The sequence below is a fragment of the Macrobrachium nipponense genome, chromosome 22, assembly GCF_015104395.2.
Source record: "Macrobrachium nipponense isolate FS-2020 chromosome 22, ASM1510439v2, whole genome shotgun sequence".
In the NCBI taxonomy this organism is placed as follows: domain Eukaryota; kingdom Metazoa; phylum Arthropoda; class Malacostraca; order Decapoda; family Palaemonidae; genus Macrobrachium; species Macrobrachium nipponense.
Genome location: NC_087213.1, coordinates 56,525,864 through 56,534,490, shown reverse-complemented (window position 1 = coordinate 56,534,490; position 8,627 = coordinate 56,525,864).

Below are 8,627 nucleotides of genomic sequence, written 5' to 3'. Positions count from 1 at the left end.
ATATAAGCGATCTCATAACCTAACCTAACCTTCAAACCCCGCCCCCGACTCTGCCGAGGTCAGTGGACTGTTTTCCATCCCCTCTGAGACTGACGAAGCCATATTATTCGCTGATGAGGAACAGCTTGACCTCTCTTTAGGGCTTATGTGTGACCGTCGCCCTCCCCTAATCCCCTCTCCCCTTCCATAATCGTGAGATCTGCACGTGTGGTTAGGGGAGGGGGAAGGGAGGAGGAGGGAGGGTTCCTTGAACACCCCTCCCCACATATCTCGGTAGTACTTACGACGACGGGATATAACCTTGACGGGCGGCATTGACCTGGCTTGTAATTCGACTGTTCAGGCTTCACAGAGAGCTTTCGTTGCTGTTTCGTATTCTCTCTCTCTCTCTCTCTCTCTGACCCCTCTTTTATCTTTTTTTTTTTTAACATTTATTCGTCACCGTAAATCTGAGAGAGAGAGAGAGAGAGAGAGAGAGAGAGAGAGAGAGAGAGAGAGAGAGAGAGAGAGAGAGAATGTTTTCCCAGAGCTCAGAATTATTTATCTTAGAATAGTACATTATTTAACAGAGAGAGAGAGAGAGAGAGAGAGAGAGAGAGAGAGAGAGAGAGAGAGAGAGAGAGAGAGAGAGAGAGAGAGAGAGAGAGAGAGAGAGAGAGTGAGTAAGAGAGATGCCTTAGCATATTTACTGAACATCATAAATTTTTGGTTAGTTGTTTATTGTAAGAGAGAGAGAGAGAGAGAGAGAGAGAGAGAGAGAGAGAGAGAGAGAGAGAGATTTTCTTAGAGCGCAGAATTAAATATCTTATAATAGTACATAGAATTTAAGAGACAGAGAGAAGAGAGAGAGAGAGAGAGAGAGAGAGAGAGAGAGAGAGAGAGAGATGACTTTGCCATATTTACTGAACATCATAAATTTTTTATTAGTTGGGTTAGTTGTTTATTTTAGGAGAGAGAGAGAGAGAGAGAGAGAGAGAGAGAGAGAGAGAGAGAGAGAGAGAGAGAGGAGAGGTCTTTGCACTTCGTCCATCGTTGAGCTTAGTTGGGTTGCGTAACGTCAGCGTAACAGCGAGTGAATCCAGGTAGACTAAAGTATATATATATAACTGTTCTGCCCCGTGAATATGGCAATGACCTGAGATTTAAAAAAAAAAAAATATTATAAACTGGCGGCCATTACAGGTGTCTGATTTATTTATAACCTGGAAAACAAGTGTCGCTGCTTACGACTTTTCGTACATCTGCTCGTATGTATGGGAGGAGAGAGAGAGAGAGAGAGAGAGAGAGAGAGAGTTTTTAATCTGATTCACCAACGAAGGTCAAAGACACCTCTCTCCTCTCTCTCTCTTTTAATATATTAATATATATATATAATATATATATATATATATGTAGTATATATTATATATATATATATATATATATATGTGTGTGTGTGTGTGTGTGTGTGTGTGTGTGTGTGTGTGTGTGTGTGTGTGTGTACGTTATCGTTCTTTTGTATGCCTTAACTTTAAGAACTGTTATTGAAACATTTTTTTTTTTGTAACCCGACCTCCACCATTTATTTTAATTTTTTAATTTTTTTATTTTTAAAGGATTTTTAATTTTAAGGTGAAAATTTTTAGGCCTATATATTTTGCTTTTACGTATACAGTGTTAAATAACAAGACTATTTATTTCGTTTTGCTTATTTGCCATAATCAAAACAAAGAAATATCTTGAATATTTTAACCTATAGATGTTTGGCTAGGCCTATGATATTTCCCTGATCTGTTAAAATCGGGGTATCCTATATTATGCTGTGAGATTTTGTTGATAAATTTTTGTGTGCCATTAGATTTTCATTATCAATCTTATATTCTTTTACGGTCGTTATGCAAATATGCACTTATGATTACAGTCTCATAGAATTGGCCATTTGGCCTAATTATGAACCCGTGTACTTCAGGACTGAATTATTCAGTAAAGCAAAAAAAAATGTATTTCCATTTATAATTTACATCAGTAATGGTTGGTAGGTCATATGTGCAGGCATCACCCCATGTATGCCCAGTAGGGGGTTAGTGAGGCCATTGTACCTCACGCGATGCAATGTAGGCATTACTTAAAGGGTCTTTGCAGCGTCCCTTCGGCCCCTAGCTAGCTGCAACCACTTCCATTCCTCTTACTGTACCTCCGTTTATATTCTCTTTCTTCCATATGAATTTTCCAGCTTCGCTAACAGCTGTTTCATGGTCCAGCTACCTTGAGGTTTTCCTCCTGTTACTTTTCCGTTTAAGCGCGGAATGACCTCATAGGTCCCAGCGCTTGGCATTTGACCTAATTCCTATATTTTCGACTCCGTCGCTTTGCAAGGAATGTGACGAGTGCAGGTATGTCGATAACACACAAACAAACGTACACACACACACAGCAACGTCATCGGAAGGAACTGCCTGCCTGCACGTACGTTACGTACGTACGTACGTAAGTATGTAACGTACGACGGTCGAAAGTGGACGGATTATAGCCGCTGAATGCGAAAACGCTGATGGTGTCCGGTGACAGAGAAAGTCTCCGGTCGACGATGCGTGCCTCCTGCCTCTGTGGCCAAGGAGATTCTCTCTCTCTCTCTCTCTCTCTCTCTCTCTCTCTCTTGCGACCTTTCAGAGATATGTCTCCTTAATGGGGAAGTAGCATATATATATATATATTATATAATATATATATATCTATATTTATATATATATGTATGTGTGTGGCTGTGTGTATATATATATGTGTGTATATATATATATATATATCTATATATATCTATATATATCTATATATCATATATATAGATAGATAGATAGATTGACAGATAGAAGATGATAGATAGATAGATGAGACAGATAGATAGATAGATAGATAGATAGATAGATAAATAGATAGATAGATACATTGGTAAGTAAAATGCGAACATCATGCACTACTTCTGGCTGAACTGTCTGATAGTCATTGATTAACCTGAAGATTAAATATTTAATAGTGTAAAAATATGCCAAGTGTGAAAGCAAAAAAAAAAGGATAATAATAATAATAATAACTAATAATAATAATAATAATAATATAATAATAATAATAATAAATAAAAATAGTAATAATAATAATATAGTTATAGAATGGCGGTGTTATCAACGACGATAAAAACGATAAAAATTTATACATTCAAATTATGGACAGACGACCTCATCGATATGCTTTGATATCGGGGAAAGTGCGGAGTTGTGGGGGTTGGGACCCGGGTTCTTGGGGAGAGGGGAGATGGTATGGTTGGGTGGGGGGCGGTGTGTGTCAGATATGGAGTGTAGAAGGGAAGGTGGGTAGCGGGTGAGGTGGCGGGGTGGGGGTGTGGGGAGTGAGTGGGAGTGATTCGGCGGGGGGGTGGGGGGGGGCAGGGGGGCGGGGGGTGGGAGTGATTCGGAGGTGGGAGATGTAACCAGACAGGTCGGGAGCGGTGAGCTGTCTCTCTCGAGTGGGTCAGCGACCTGGCTCCGTATGTTGACCTTAGATGGTTCATTCAAATTAGTTTTCTCTAATAATGGATTTTTTTAATTTATTTATTTATTTATTTTTTGATCGATTGTGAGGTTTTTGATTATGAGATATTTAGGGATTTTTTTTTTTGAGAGAGAGAGAGAGACTGTTGGTAAGGTCTGTTCACATTGTACGTAATTGTTAATTTTAGTGTATCTGTTTTATCTAGCTTATCTGTTATAATTACACACACACATATACATGTATGTATGTATATATATATATATATATATATATATATATATATATATATATATATATATATAGTATATATATATCTATATATATATATATATATATATATATATATATATATATATTATAGAATCAGACAAAGCTATGCATCATGAAGAATTTCAAGTATATGCCCTTCAGATTAGATTCTCTCTCTCTCTCTCTCTCTCTCTCTCTCTCTCTCTCTCTCTTTTGGGGGTCGTCCAGTTGGGGAATAGAATCCAGTGTTAGGTCATGAATCCGACCGTGAAACATGGATGATATATTTTGAAATATTTCATCAATTTATTTCCCCGTTATCGAATCCGATGCCTCCAATGGAAAGGTTGAATTTGTTCGCACATGTTTTCAATAGTAATTCACGAGGTGCAAATAATTGATGTTGGGCAACACTGGCTCTCTCTCTCTCTCTCTCTCTCTCTCTCTCTCTCTCTCTCTCTCTCTCTCTCTCAGGTCTGCAAGTGTTTACGCAAGTGTTTGGCATGCATAAATTGGCATACATGAATCGTATATATTATACATATATAGTATAAATGTTTGACATACATAAATTATATATAATGTGTGTAGTATGTTATATATATATATATATATATATATATCTTATATAGATATATATATATATATATATATATTTCTATATGTATGTGTGCGTGTTTGTATATATAATATATATATATATATCATATATATATATATATATATATATATATATATATACATATATATATACATATTTATATATATATATATATATATATATATATATATATATAGAAGTACTTAAAATAACGAAAAAAATTATCAAAAATGTAAAATATGGTTAGTTTGGAATAAAGAAAATTATAACTATTTTTAGGAAACTAAATATTTAATATCATTACAAATAAAAACATTGAAAATTTAAGGACTGGCTCTGTAGACGTCACAGTTGTGCTTTGTGTTATTTTAAGGTAGCTTTTTATAGCATTATGTTGACTGCATTGACAATTGATTATGCTAGTGTCACTGACATTTGGCACGGGGGTGCCAACCTGCTAAAGTATGCTAGCAGGGATGCCAGACAATATGAATATTGGTTAGACAAAATATAGATTATTGTAGAGTAAATATAGATAGATATAGACAAAATGTAGGTAGATATATACATAATATGAATTAATATAGACAAAATATAGATAAATATAAACAAGATAAATATGGATGAAATATAAATGAGTACAGACAAAATATGAATTAGTATAGACAAAATATAGATGAATATAGACAAGATAAATCTAGATAAATATAAATTATAATTATAGACAAAATGTAGATGATTACAGACAAGGTAAATATATAGGTAAATATAGACAAGATGAACATAGGTAAATGTACAAAAAATAAATTCAGGTAAATGTGGACAAGATAAATTTATATCAACAAAACAGAATACGCAGAATGAATCAACACCCAGGGTGTAGAATTGACACCCCCCTCCCCGCCACCCCAAAAAATCAGGGCACTCGAAAGAAGCAAGACTACTTCCTTTCAGTACGATGAATAATATTTAACAGTGACGTTGGTTATAGATAGACTACATAATCTAGGTCTCTCTCTCTCTCTCTCTCTCTCTCTCTCTCTCTCTCTCTCTCTCTCTCTCAAGTTAGGACTATGATTTCAAGCACTTGAAGTCTCTTTGGATAGACTGTGATAAGTCTTTGAGACATTATAATTCTCGTAACTCTCTCTCTCTCTCTCTCTCTCTCTCTCTCAAGTTATGGCTATGATTTCAAGTCTTTGAGACATCCTAATCCTTGTAACTCCTTGTAACTCTCTCTCTCTCTCTCTCAAGTTATTGCTATGATTTCAAGTCTTTGAGACATCCTAATCCTTGTAACTCTTTTTAACTCTCTCTCTCTCTCTCTCTCTCTCAAGCTAGGGCCATAATTTTCACTCTCTCTCTCTCTCTCTCTCAAGTTATGGCTATGATTTCATGTCTTTGAGACATCCTAATCCTTGTAACTCCTTGTAAATCTCTCTCTCTCCCAAAATAGGGCCATGATGTTAAGCTCTCTCTCTCTCTCTCTCTCTCTCTCTCTCTTCTCTTTCTCTCTCTCTCTCTGGGCGCAGAAATACCACACTTCGTATAACACCGGAAAGAGAGTCGCCGTTGACCTTCGTCTCCGCGACGCCAATTATAATACGCCCACGAATGGAGAAGCGACGGATGACGAATCAGTCAGTTAATGAAGTAACAATTCCACGGTGTCATTGTCATTCCTCTGATAAACTCCATTCCTCTCCCTGACCTGATAATAAGAACTCTGGTTATGCTTGCTTTCGCGCGCGCGCGCTCATATTTGCAAGCGTATATATATGCGCACGGGTCATGTCACTCCCGACCTCGCCGCCGACCTCCCGCCCTTCAAGGATTTGGTGTGGTCACCCAACTCCACCCTCGGCGTCACCGACCTTAGCCTTGTTCCGATTCCGCGCGGCGCAAGGTCTTGGTGAGAGGGAAGGGGAGGGGAGGGGGGGAGGGAGGAGGGGAGGGGAAGGGGGTCGGTAGGCAAGCTCTCGTGCTACCTTTTAATAAGAGTTGCTTTCTGTTTATAGGAGTACTGTCTTTATCTTGTTTTGTTTTTGTTTCATACACTATATATATATATATGTATGTATATATATATATATATATATATATATATATATATATATATATATATATATATATATATATATATTTAGCATATACACTTTATATACTATATCTATATATATATATATATATATGGATATATATGTATATATATAGATATATATATATATATATATATATATATATAGATATGTAATATAGGTATATATATATAGTATATATATATATATATATATATATATATATATATTATTTGAAGTAACTTCATGCATTCAGCATGCAAATTTGGGTTCAGTAAATGCTAAGGTAACGTATTTTCTATATATATGTTTTATGTATATATATATATATATATATATATATATATATATACACATATAAACTATATCATATATATATACATATAAATATTTCTATATATATACATATAAATATATCTATATATATATATATATATATATATATATATATATAATATATATATATATATCTTCTAACATAATAACATATTGTTCCTATTTTCATTACTCGTGTATCCAACCTGACAACTAAACTATCCGTGTCTGGATTTCCGCTTTATCGAAATAGGTCTCGGTGCTGTGTGGCGGAGAGGAGTCACTGACCTCCAGCGCGGCGGGAAAGGTCATCGACCTGCGCTGGTAACGCTGACCATTGATGCTGTTACGTCACGCACACACGTTACACCTGAAAGACACTTGCCCCTATTTCCATAATTTCACATTATTATCATAACCTTCCCTTATTCACGAGGTTGAATGCTGTATATCCGGCTTTTTATAATCCCCACCCCCACCCCCCCCTATCTCTTTCGTCCCTTATGATAATCTCTTGAGATTGCCAGCCCCATCGGCCACTTTATATAGTACAAGTTTGCCTCTGTAGTTTCGTGTGTGTAGGAATAGTATAGGCCTAACGGTTCAATGTACTCTTGGTGTATACCTGTTGACACAAATTACTTATCTGCAGAGATTTTTCAAGTTTGGATTCGGGTGACAGATTAAAATGGTTGTTTGTGCGTATGATTGATAGCCTTTTCGTTGTTTAATATTTATTACGTTCTTATATTTTATTGCTTTTTTAATTTCCAAATTTATTTTATTTTACCCCTCTTTTAGCTGTTTTCATATCTCTTGCAATTCTTTTAGAATCGAGGTTAAATTTCAATCAGGCCAATATAATATTATGTACTTTCAAGTTCTGCATAGTTGAGAGAGAGAGAGAGAGAGAGAGAGAGAGAGAGAGAGAGAGAGAGAGAGAGAGAGAGAGCTAACTCCTCACTTGACCATAAATTTTCCATGTATAAGTATATAACCGATATATTTTCTTTGTGTGTGTGTGAGCGAGAGAAGAGAGAGAGAGAGAGAGAATCTACTTCACTGTAGATCTGCCGTGTATCACTGACAAACCGATTCGCCTTTATCACTTGAGAAACATTTTATCATCCGTTCGTCTCCAGAATCCAGCTTCTCCTTTTATCCATAACCGAAATCATTTCTCGAACCTGAACTTTTGGGCAAGTGACATTCTGGAGCAATATTGCGGACTTTCTCCTCTCCTTCTCATCTTCCGTAAGCGATCCGTAACTTTCGAACTTTCGCCTGTTTTCGATATTCGAAAGTTTTTTTTTTTCTTTTTTTTACCGGAGTGGAAATTCTGAAAAGTATATATATATATATATATATATATATATATATATATATATATATATATATATATATATATATATATATATATATATATATTATAGGACAGTAGACTAGTTCTTACCTTTTCTTAAATCTGTAAATAACTTTATTATAATTTTCATTATATTCTCAAACATTTCTTGGCAAGTAAAAAGGGTTTCCTTTCACTACTTTCTATGTACCAAACTAAAATATAGAAAATTATTGTTCTAGATATATTCGTAGATTCTGAAAGAGGTTTCCTTTTATTCACTTGGTTTACTGACTATATTTCACTTTGTTTACTTTCCATATTTCGCTTGGTTTTACTTAATATATTAAGCTTTGTTTACTTTCTATATTTTGCTTTGTTTTAAGTACTATATTACGCTCTGTTTACTTTCTATATTTATAGATTCGAAGATTCTGAAACAGTACTGTAGTGGTATGTAGTCCAGTGTTGGTTAATTCCACACCGCTCGTGATTACACGCTGCTCGTTCAAGCGTGTGC